Below are 13,198 nucleotides of genomic sequence, written 5' to 3'. Positions count from 1 at the left end.
GTTATATCATAGTACTCAAGTATAGATCTTTAGTTCTCTAAAACATAATATATGTGGATAAAGTTGAGATTATTGGATCACAAGTCAGAAAATTTATTTATTTATTTATTTATTTATTTATTTATTTATTTATTTATTATTTTTTGACAGAGAGCATGAGCAGGGGAAGGACAGAGGGAGAGGGAGAGAGACAATCTTAAACGATACATCCACTCCAGAGCCCAGTGCAGGGCTCAATTCCTCGATGGTGAGATCATGACCTGAGCCACAATTAAGAGTCAGGATACTCAACTGACTGAGCCATGAGACTCTCTGAAGAACTTATTTTTTAAAAAAATTCTTCCTTCTGTTAATATGAAAATATTAATATTTGCAGGAAAGTCACAACTTGTCAACTTGTTATCTCATTTGACTTTATTAAAGCCCTGGAAACATTTGTACATAGGAAAAACTTCGTGGAAATCTAACAGATAAAAATGCAGCTCTTCTTATTGAAGTAGAGGTGGGGGCCTCAATTCAGACCACTTGGCTTCTCGTTTGCCCTTTTGTAACTTTTTTTTTTAAATAAAGTTTACTATTTGTTTACAGGTTTTTCTTTTTTTTCATTTACATCCCAGTTAGTTAGCATATAGTACAATAATGATTTCAGGAGTAGAGTCCAGTGATTCATCCTGTATATATAACACCCAGTACTCATCCCAACAAGTGCCCTTCTTAATGTCCATCACCCATTTAGCCCATCCCCCCCATCCACAACCCCTCCAGCAACCCTGAGTTTGTTCTCTATATTTAAGAGTCTCTTATGATTTGTCCCCCTCCCTGTTTTTATATTATTTTTGCTTCCCTTCCCTTATGTTCATCTGTTTTGTATCTTAAGTTCCACATTTGAGTGAAGTCATATGATATTCGCCTTTCTCTGACTGACTAATTTTGCTTAGCATAATCCCCTCTAGTTCTATCCACGTTGTTGCAAATGGCAAGATTTCATTATTTTTGGTTGCTAATACTCCATTGTACATATATACCACATCTTCTTTATCCATTCATCTGTCTGTGGACATTTGGGCTCTTTTCTTACTTTGGCTATTGTCAATAGCACTGCTATAAATATTGAGATCCATGTGCCCCTCTGAAATTGTACATCTGTATCCCTTGGATAAATACCTATGAGTGCAATTGCTGGATCATAGGGTAATTCTATTTTTAATTTTTTGAGGAACCTCCATACTGTTTTCCAGAGTGGCCGCACTAGTTTGCATTGCCACCAGCAGTGCAAAAGAAATCCTCTTTCTCTGCATCCTTGCCAGCATCTGTTGTTGCCTGAGTTGTTCATTTTAACCATTCTGACTGGTGTCAGGTGGTATCTCATTATGGTTTTGATTTGTATTTCTCTGGGGGTAAGTGATGTTGAACATTTTTTTCATATGTCTGTTAGCCATCTGGAATGTCTTCTTTGGAGAAGTGTCTATTCATGTTTTTGGCCCATTACTTCACTGGGTTATTTGTTTTTTGGACGTTGAGTTTGATAAGTTCTTTATAGATTTTGGATACTAGCCCATTATCTGATATGTCATTTGCAAATATCTTCTCCCATTCGGTCAGTTGCCTTTTAGTTTTGTTGATTGTTTCTTTTGCTGTGCAGAAGTTTTTATCTTGATGAGGTCCCAATAGTTCATTTTTGCTTTTGTTTCCCTTGCCCCTGGAGACGTGTTGAGTAAGAAGTTGCAGCAGCCAAGGTCAAAGAGGTTGTTCCCTGCTTTCTTCTCTAGGGTTTTGATGACTTTCTGTCTTATGTTTAGGTCTTTCATCCATTTTGATTTTATTTTTGTGTATGGTATAAGAAAGTGGTCCAGTTTCATTCTTCTGCATGTCACTATCCAGTTTTCCCAACACCAGTAACCACTGGGTTATTTGCTAAATAACTGTATTACAGTCATTTGCTAAAGAGACTGTCTTTATTCCATTGGATATTCTTTCTTGCTTTGTCAAAGATAGTTGGCCATATGTTTGTGGGTCCATTTCTAGGTTCTCTATTCTGTTCCGTTGATCTGAGTGTCTGTTTTCATGCCAGTACCATACTGTCTTGATGATTACAGCTTTGTAATACATCTTAAAGTCAAGGACTGTGGTGCCTCCAGCTTTGGTTTTCTTTTTCAGGATTGCGTTGGCTATTCGGGGGCTTTTCTGGTTCCATACAAATTTTAGGATTGTTTGTTCCAGTTCTGTGAAGAATGCTGGTATTATTTTGATAGGGATTGCATTGAATATGTATGTTGCTTTGGGTAGGATCAACTTTGTAACAATATTTGTTCTTCCAATCCATGAGCATGGAATATTTTTCCTTTTGCGTGTGTGTTTTTCAATTTTTTTCATAAGCTTTCTATAATTTTCAGTATATAGATTTTTCACCTCTTTGGTCAGGTATTTCTAGGTATTTTATGGGTTTTGGTGCAATTGTAAATGGGATCAATTCCTTGGTTTCTCTTTCTGTTGCTTCATTATTGGTGTATAGAAACACAACTGATTTCTGTGGATTGATTTTATATCCTGTGACTTTGCTGAGTTCATAGATCAGTTCTAACAGTTTTTTGGTGGAATGTTTTGGGTTTTCCCTATAGAGTATCATGTCATGTGCAAAGAGTGAAAATTCGACTTCCTCCTTGCTGATTTGGATGCCTCTTATTCCTTTGTGTTGTCTGATTGCTGAGGCTAGAACTTCCACTACTATGTTGAGTGACAGTGGCAAGAGTAGACATCCCTGTCATATTCCTGACCTTAGGGGGAAAGCTCTCAGGTTTTCTCCATTGAGGATGATATTAGCGGTGGATCTCTCATATGTGGCTTTTATGATCTTGAGATATGATCATTCTATGTCTACTGTCTTGAGGGTTTTTATCAAGAAAGGATGTTGCGTTTGGTCAAATGCTTTCTCTGCATCTGTGAGAGGATCATGTGGTTCTTGTCCTTTCTTTTATTGATGTGATGTGTCACATTGATTTCTTGGTATTTAACCAGGCCTGCATCCCAGGTATAAATCCCACTTGGTCATGGTGAATAATTCTTTTAATGTATTGCTGTACCCGGTTGGCTAATATCTTGTTGAGAATTATTGCATCCGTGTTCATCAGGGAAATTGGTCTGTGGTTCTCCTTTGTAGCAAGGCTTTTCTGGTTTTGGAATCAAGGTAATACCCTTTTGTAAGTCTTGAGTGGACATGGAGAACAACCTTGCAGCCAGCTACCTATTCCAGTTCTATATTACACATACCATACATATACAGTTCAAATCTACAAGCAAGTTATTTCTCCAATAATAGCTCTTCTTCATCAACTTCCCAATACTGTGAGAAGCACAATAATCCACCGTAATACTGCTTAAACCATAACACTGTTGTCATCCTTGATTCTTGTCTACATTATTTCCTATATAAAATTTGGTATAAAAATGCCCTGTCAATTATAGATCCTTAAATTCTCCAGTAATATCTTTTTGTTTACTTCTCCTAACTTGGCCTTGGATAGGCTTTCATCATCTTATATCTAAGTTTCAGCAAAATTTCATAAGTGTTCCTCTACTTCCAGTTATTTCTCTTCAATTCAATTTTTAGTTGATGCAAAATTTGATCTTTTATAATGAAGATGATCATCACAATTCAATGTAAATTAGTTCACCGGGTATACCTTGCTTTTAAAAAAAAGTTCAAAACACTTAATATGATATATAAAGTCCTTCAGTATCTTGCTTCTACATTGTTTTTCATCCCCATTTCTTATCAGGCCTTTCTTTCCAGACTTAAACTCATTTTATATATACTAAGTTAGAGAATTGTATGCTTAAAATAACCCTAGGAAAGTTGAACACCCCAATTTTTTTTTCTGAGATAACTGAACCATTAGCCAATTTTCATTCCCTGAACACTATAACATATTAAATACAACTCTAATCCGGAAATCCTCATATATATCACTCAATAAATATATTTATAAAAAAAATTTTTAATGTTTATTCATTTTTGAGAGAGAGAGACAGAGCATGAGTGGGCAAGGGGCAGAGAGAGAGGGAGACACAGAATCCAAAGCAGGCTCCAAGCTCTGAGCTGTCAGCACAGAGCCCGACGTGGGGCTCGAACTCACGAACTGTGAGATCATGACCTGAGCCAGAGTCGGATGCCCAACCGACTGAGCCACCCAGGTGCCCCACAATAAATATATTTTTTGTTTTTTTTTCTTGAATGACATCTTGAATTATGCCCAAAATGATAAAGGTGATAGAATCCCTGATTCCTTCATTCAGGCAACAAGTTAGATTTCATGATTAGGAAAGAACAAGAAAGAGATAAACTGTATATATAATGAAAATCATGGCAATCTTACCTGACAGAAAATTTATGAGAGGAAACTAATTTATAGTGAAAGGAGATGACATGTTTGGGACATTCAGGTTGAAATCAGTTGTGGCATTATAGAATATTAGATTTATAAATGATCTCAATGGTAATCTAGTCCAAATTCTCTTTTATTTGGCTGAGAAAAAGAGGACTAAGATACTATGGGATTTGACTAAAGCTCCAGCAAGTTCCTAGCCCATGACTCATGTCTCAAGTAGTCAGTGTTTTTGTCAAGAGTCAAGAGTTGGGGCTCTTAGAACTTCAGGTAGAATTCGAAACCACAGAGAAGTATTTGAGAGCCTTTAAGAATTTGAGGTGTGGAAATGGATGCCATTTCTCATTAAATAAATAGAAAGAAAGAGTTTTGGGAAATTGCATTATATTTCTTTGAATCCCTTGAGGCCACTGTTTATTTCTGATTATCTCTTGTTATTCACAGACTGACCAACTGGCTGAGGAAATGAATGAGAACAAAAAGAAAAAAAAAATCAAAGGTTAGTTCAGGGCTATAGGTATGAAGAGAAGGAAGTTTGATGAGTGGAGATTTATCGACAGTGTTAGTGTTACAGACAAAATAGTGGAAAGAAATAAAGGAATGTTGTGGAATTTTCTGATTAGCAAATTAATCGTTAACTTGTTAATCAGAAAAAAAATCAACTGATGAGGGGGAAACTCATTGAAATATTAGTTTGGTGTTGTCAAACAAAGGGCTCTTGAGAACACTTTCTGCTTATAGAGAAAAGTTAAAAACATAAAATAAATCTCTTTATATTTGGGGCACTTGCTCAGTCTCCATGCCATTTTTTTCTTTTCTTTTTTTTTTTTTTATTAATATGAAATTTATTGTCAAATTGGTTTCCATACTGTTTTGAGTTTCAGCACTGGGGAAGACCTTTTTAAAGAATTAGCAACTTGAGAATAGTAAATGTGTTTTAACACAGAACCAAGAACAAATTAACCCCTCATTAAAAATGTATCAACCTAAGGAATAAATAAGTGAAACAAGCCCTCTGAAAATTGATACTATATTTTCTGATAGAAGCCTTTTCAGAAATCACCCAAATCATGAAAGTATAACCAGCCAATTCAATCTTGTCATAATTATTGGGAAAAATTCAAGGACAATATATTTTTTAAAAGCCTTAAGAAACTGAAAACTGTATGTGCATCCAAATCTGGGTTAAAATAATTTTAAACATAAGTAATAATAGTTAACTTAGGGGTGCCTGAGTGGCTCAGTTGGTTAAGTGTTCAACTTCAGCTCAGGTCATGATCTCATGGTTCCTGAGTTTGGGCCCCACATCGGGCTCTGGTGCTGACAGTTCAGAGCCTGGAGGCTGCTTCAGATTCTGTGTCTCCCTCCCCTGCTCACGTTCTGTCTCTCTCTCAAAAATAAACATAAAAAGGAAAGAACAGTTAACTTAAACACGATTTAATATGAAATTCTAGATGGTTAAGAGCTAGAGGAAGTTAACGTAATAATGAATGAAATGCATAATAATTGAATGGCTATAGTGCTCTTAAGAATCAGAAACTCATAAAACTTTGAAGGCTGCTGGAAAAAAATGCAAGTAATTTCATTGCCTATATTTTACTGTGCAACTGTAGCATTGCATCTGTGGCTCATAGTATTTCTTCTCACAGGAGGAATACTATATTCTTTCCGTGGCCAAATGCCACTTAAATCAAAGTTGAAAATTAAATCTGGGGTACATAGATGACAAACATTATTATTCCTTAATTATAAGCTATTCATCCAACAGTAGAATTAAGAGTTCTAAAACATTTCTGGAACACAGAAATGCTATTCAACATATTTGTGAATTATCATGATATACTCACGAATATTATTTTTGAATGGTAAGCAACAACAAAATAAATCTCTTTATATTTTGTTTCCTCGATAAAGCTATAATTCTACTAAATACAAAATATGCATAGTGGAATACACTGGAAATAAATTGATGGTATTTGTCTTGCTGTGCACGTGATTACATCCATTCCAAATCCCTGTGTATTACTTTTTACTGGGCCATGGATCTGAGTCGCAAATTGTTTGGCTGAACAAAAAGGGGCAAGCACAAAGCAACAGCTTAACTGTAAAACAGTTTGGCAGCAAAATGCAGTTCGACAATTCGTTATAGACAGATCATTAGGTTAATATGAAGTTGTGTGAGGAGGATGGCTAGGGGGAGGTTTATATGTCTAGAAATATTAAAAAGCAATTTGCACCATGCACACATCCTCACCCTGGACTGCCTTTGAACATGTTTACAATCCACTAAGAAAATCTGATGTACGTTTTATTTCAGAATTGAGCAGAACAGGTGTTAGTGCAGCCAGGAGTGGAAAGACTAAAAGGGATGTGAAGCTGCTAGTCAAACTTGAATACAATATATCAGCAGGTCTATTTAATATTTATATGAACTCAAGTAATAGTCTATTAATTTTTTGATGTAAAACATCTCACCAACTTATGAATTCCATAAAGGAAGATAAGGGTGAATTTTCTTCCAACACGTTTTTATGGCTCGTCTCTTCTTGTTCCACATTTCAAAGAATTGCTTAGAGATAATTAGAATTAAATATACATTTTCTATTTCATTATATTTCTGATTAAGGTTAGATTTATTGGTCAAAACTATAACTCTGAATGAATATACAGTAGATGAGTTTGCCTCCAAGAACTGCTATGTGGGTATATGACATCATAAATAAAAGATACAAAAGTTTAAATAAACTGAATAGAGCATATGCCTTTGGTTTTATTTTCAGAAATCTCACAAAATGATTCTGTATTTGTAGCTCCCTGTTGGTCCTGTATCTTTCTGATATGCCCATCGTCTTTCCTGTTTTATGCTTACTCACTCTTGGTTCATCCATTATTAATTCATTTTTCTGCTTGGATGCTGCGTTAAGTTGTAGATCCAATCTAATCCTGTTTCCTTTCTCCAAATTTCTTGAAAGAGTAGTATACACACGCTCTTTCCCATCCTTACTTCCCAGTAAGTCATCTGCCAACTATATTGAGTTTTCATCTGTTTAATATGTTTGACAGTAACATCCTAATATTGTAAATCACATGCTATTTGTCAGGACTTTTTATCTTGTGTGTTCTGCTGTACTAGTGAATGCTCACTTAATAAATCTCTACTCCCATGACTGTTAATGTTCCCAAACTATCTCCCTTCTCCTGAGATGTTTTTGGTTCACTCCTCAATTTATCTTGATGAGATTCTTTTTTCTCTTATGACCCATTAAATAATGCTATTACTTAGGGTTTTATTTTTAACTCACTGTTCTTATGCAATATATTTTCTCAGGTGATCTTACCCATTCTCATTTGTTTCAACCACCACCTACACTCTACTGATGTCTCAATTCAGAAGTCAAGCCCATAACCATTTCCTGAACCAGAGACATATGTATTTGATTGGCTTCTGGGTATTTATATCTGGATTTTTCATGTGCACCTTATCATCAACATTTACAAACCTAGTTTTCACATTTTCTTCTTAACTTTTCCCTACTCTATATCTTGATTGGAGATACCTCTGTCATTCCAGTTATTCAGGAGAGAAAACTGACACTTAGTTGGACTCTTCTCACTATTATATTCACAGAGTCCAATCAATCTTTGAGAATTTTCTATATCCAAGGCACCTTAATACTTCTTTCAGTGTCCTACATCAGGAAATTTACTTTTCTTAATTGGATAACTAAAAAAAAGGCTTAATTTTCTTTGTTGCCTGCATTATGGTTTTCATCATAGATTTTCTTTGTAACTGCTGAGTTAGCCACCTCAAAAACAAATCTGATTCTGGCACATTTCAAATAAAATTCTGCAGTTAACCCTTATCTCATGTGAAATTTCAGTTTCTTAACCCAATAGAGACTTCCCTTCAAGTTTTGCATTCTGACACCTGCCCACATTGTCAGTCTCACTTCATCACTTATGGTCTTAGAGCCTAATCACCTTCCATTACAATTCCCATGCCATCTTTCTGATCTATGTGTCTTTGTTAGGCTGTTGCCTCACAACACCTCTCACCATGATATAACTAATATCTGTTTTTCAATATGATTCCAGTGGTATATCCTCTCAGAAGTCTTTATTCACTTTTTCTCAGTATTCTGTGTATCATAATTCTGTATTATTTTATGGCAGCAGAGGCATCAAGTATGAATACGTATTTGATATATCTCTGGATTTTTATGTAGAGTGTAAGTGGTTTGAGCTCTGTGTGCAGGGAGTGTTTGCTGCTGTAGACATGCTTAGTATGATCTTAAAAGAAGCAGTAATATTGCTTTCTGGCCAAGGCAGTGTCAACGGGATAACTACCGTGTCCCCTGATCCTGAGTCCAGATTAGCTTCCATCCTTCTGCCAAGTACCAGTTTGGGCGAACGTTTCCCAAATTAAGCAAAAAAGTATTAGCAAGATCTCACAGTGAATGAACACACTCACACTTGACTACTATTACATGTAGTAAAACCAACCGAGTGTCTACTGTAGGTGCTGACTCAGGCTATTGCTAAGGAAATTGTCAATGCCTCATTGCAACCACCAGACTTTGTTTCTATGACAGACATAAATTAGGATATCTTTTTATGCAAAATGTTTGAGACAAAAGGGACTATTTTAAACATCTTGAGAAAAGAGCTATTTTTAATTAACCTGTAAGAAATGATATGATATAAGAAAGAGTATCTGATAAAAATTTTTTTCATATAACTTGAATAGAAAGGAGAATGTGAAAATTGTTTTATGTTGTTTTCATGTAAAATGTGTGAGTAATCAGTAACAATATTACAGAAATGGAATCTTTTGTGACCACAGCCACTAATATGGAGATACAAACTAAAACAAACAAATAATGACAAAAATAAACAAAAAAATGCATTTGGCAACAAATTTATTTTTAATCAAATTAGTGAAAACTACTTTTTAAATAGTGTATTTTTTCTCAAAAGGCAAATCTAGTCATTTAATGCATAATATTTGCTAATTTCTATTTGAGAGCATATAATAGGAATAGGTTTAGTAGTTATGTGATCAAATATCAAAGAGATGTTCTCTTTCCTCTAAGACCTAACTCTGAATTTTTAAATGTTAAGTGATTAATAAATATTACAGGTTTTTATTGTTTTTTGTTTGTTTTACTTTTATTTTCTCAGTGTGGAAAAGTTTATCTCAAGAGAAGTTGACACTAAATCAGATATTTATATTTTTATGTAACCAAAATATGATGAAAGAAACAAAAGAGCACCAAAAAGCTGACATCTTTCTATTTTGTTTTAAGCTTTTTAAAAAAAAAAAAACTTCATTTTCTTGGCTTTAAAAATCAAAAAAAACCTCTTACTATCTATGTTTAGTTTAATAAGATTCAATTACACATCAAGCACAAGTTTCTCTGAATTTTACCGTTAAAGGGAATCAACAAAACATTTTTCATCTAACTGCTATGTATTTGAAAAGAATAATTAAATGCTAAGACAAAATTACAGGGAATCAAATGTAAAGACTATATCTTGTACTCTTGGAGCAAATTAATTTCAGTTCTATGGTCAAAAACTAATGAAAATTTAAGTAATGGATTTTATTGGCACTCTATTTCTAGGAGTCAAGCAGTCAGACACATTAAATCATTTGTATAAATCACTGCTTATTGGAGGGGTAGAGTGCTATTTAAGAATAAAAACCTCCTACATCTTATGTTGAACTTGATGCAAGAGGTTGATAAAGATCATATCTTCTTTAATTTCATAAGAAGTTTCTATTATAGTTCTCTAGTCAGTAGGGCATGTTATATCAATTATTTCTAGCCAGGCTCCCAAAAGAGAGCTCTATCCATCGGGGGGGGGGGGGGGGAATAAACAAAAACAAAATGAAAAAACCTAACTATTATTGCTAAATCCAATCTTTTTGGAAGAATTTTTTAAACTTGAAATTGACCAATGAGACTGTTCTCATACTACAGTTCAGTTTCTGTAAAAATCTTTTTTTCCCTGACTGATGACATACTTTACTTTTTTCTCTAGCAGCTGACACTATTTCTTAGGAAGTTTTTCCAAAGAAGTCAGGGCATTAATTTTAAACTCAGAACTCCTAGTCATGTACCCTCAAAATCAGATGCAACAGTTTTTAGCCTAGTTCAGACTGTGTTATTTTAACTTGATAATTTCTGCCTCTTTGATCATTTTGTACTTTAATTTGCTGTTGTTGATAGCATCCACAAACTAATTTTTCCAAGTCAGTTTTGCCTCAGTATAAGTGTTCTGAAGTTACAGACAGTTTTCAAGTTGCAAGATAATGTGAAACTTCAGAAAAACAAATCCTTCCTCTGTAGCATCATTTCTCATTGTGACTACTGCCATGGTTATTTATTCAAGGGCACACCAGCCTTAACCACAATCTTCTTTCTACCATTCATTGTTTAGTATCAACTAAACTTGTATAAGTAAATGAAAACCATAGAAAATTATTGATAGATAGTGTAATATTTATTTAGATTCTGCTATATTCTATCTAATAATCTAAGTGCTAGAATACAGATGTATCTAAATATATGAAGATTTATTTGTTTGTTTGTTTTAGTATTTTCTTTATTCTTTGAGAGAGAGAGGGCAAGCAGAGGAGGGGCAGAGAAACCAGGGGGACAGAGGATCTGAAGCGGGCTTTGTTCTGACAGGCTGAGAGCAGCGAGTCTGGCTTGGGGCTTGAACTCACGAACCACAAGATTAGGACCTGAGCTGAAGTCGGATGCTCAGCTGACTGAGCAACCCAGACACCTCAATATATGAAGTTTTTAATCATATATTTCCCATCACATTCTTAAACCTAATAGCTTTTCTATATTTGCAGACAAAGCAAATTCTCAATTTAAGTTCTAATACTGTGAGGTTTTTGAATCTGTATTTCAGATTTACCAAATATTAGAATATTCCTGATGTTGGTTTGTACAAGAATAAGAAAAATGTACTTGTTGATTTATCATCAATACAAATGCAGGTTTTCTAGAAGCAGTCACATTTGGAATTTGGGGAGTTATTCAGTTCAACAACTGAAGATCTGAATTTCCCCAGTATCATCTGTTCCTGCCTATTACCTACTAGCCAACTGACCATATGAGTACTAGTATGACTGAGCCATTGTACTTATGCTTTGAACTCTACTTTTATTCATTTCCCAATATAGAGTTTGCTCATTGAAGGGGAGAATTGATATTAAACATCTTAAGAATTATGTCACTGACACCACCATCTACATCATCATAACTCCAAAGCTGCAATTTAAAGATCACTGTGCCACAGTAATAAGGTATAAAAGGAGAAGATGACATCAATTTATATTGTTTGAAATTGCTCTATTGTTTATTAAATATACGTAAGCTTTTACTACTATTGTGAATGCATTTTAAAATACATAAATGCTTGAGTTGCAACATTTAAAACGTAAATCCCTGAATGTTTAGGAGACAGAAAGAATCAAGCAGGAAAAAAAGTAGGTATCATCCGAGAACAAATTTAGACATGTAAATAAGAGACAAGTGATACCTAACACCAATTAAGTTACCTAAGATTAACAGCTAATGCAGAGGCTCATTTATATCTGGCTATCCACCCTGCTGGAAAGATAGAGCTAGTTCATCTTACAACTCCTATACAATCTTTGTGATCATTTTCCATCAGACTGACAAATCCTCCTTGTGAAAACACTGATGTAAACACGGTAACCCTAGGCAAAATTGTGAAGAAGGCAAAACATTTTAGGTACTTGGTTACAACTTGTAACAGAGTCTTTCTCCTTGAACTACATGTACCTTTCCTTTCTAAATAGATTCCTTTCCTTAGGTAGCTGTCAATTAATTCAATCTAATGGTGTGGAACAGTGCTTCTCAAACTTTACTTGCAGCAGTTTGGGTTGAGGCCACTATTTTTACACTTGTATCAAGTTCTCAAGTGATGAGTCTTCTTGTTGGGGATCCTACTGGTCAGTACACTGGTAGCATAATTAGTGAAACAACAAGACCTAGCACTCCTGAGAAGTTTACAACATGCAAAGTATAAAGCAGCTCATAAAAATGGTATCTAATTTAGACCTCACCATGTTAAGAAGTAATGATAACCAACACAACCTGCAATTTAAGGAGAGAAAGCAGATGTTGGAAGAGGTTAATTAATTTGCTCTTGTCTAAAAAAATTATAAGAGGCAGCCATTATTTGAATACTTGGTTTTGTTTTTATTTTTGTTTTGTTTGTCCTGTTTTTCCCAACTTCCCATACTCTTCACTAAAAAAAAACTGGAAAACACTGCTGATTAGGAAGAATCTTTTAATTAAGAAGAGTTGTTAACGAAAAGATGGATCATTCAAGAAATGTGTTTCAGGTATCTGGATAACCCTACAGAAGAAATAAACTCCACAAAGTTTAACCTCTATGATATGTCATGGTGTTGACCTGTTTTTGTTGATTTTGGCGAGGATGCGGAAAAAGAGGAATACTTGTACGCTGTTGGTGGGAATGCAAACTGGTGCAGCCAGTCTTGAAAACAGTATGGAGGTTTCTCAAAAAATTAAAAACAGAACTACCATATGACCCAGAAACTGCACTTCTAGGTATGTATCCAAAGGATACAAAACCACTGATTCCAAGGGGCACATGCACCCCAATGTTTATAGCAGCACTATCAACAATAGCCAAATCGTTGAAAGAGCCCAAATACCCATTAACTGATGACTAGATAAAGAAGATGTGGTATATATACAATGGAATACTACTTGGCACAGAAGAAGAATGAAATTTTGCCATTT

The sequence above is a fragment of the Acinonyx jubatus genome, chromosome A1 (genome assembly GCF_027475565.1).
Source record: "Acinonyx jubatus isolate Ajub_Pintada_27869175 chromosome A1, VMU_Ajub_asm_v1.0, whole genome shotgun sequence".
NCBI lineage: Eukaryota > Metazoa > Chordata > Mammalia > Carnivora > Felidae > Acinonyx > Acinonyx jubatus.
Note: the sequence above shows the minus strand (reverse complement) of the source record.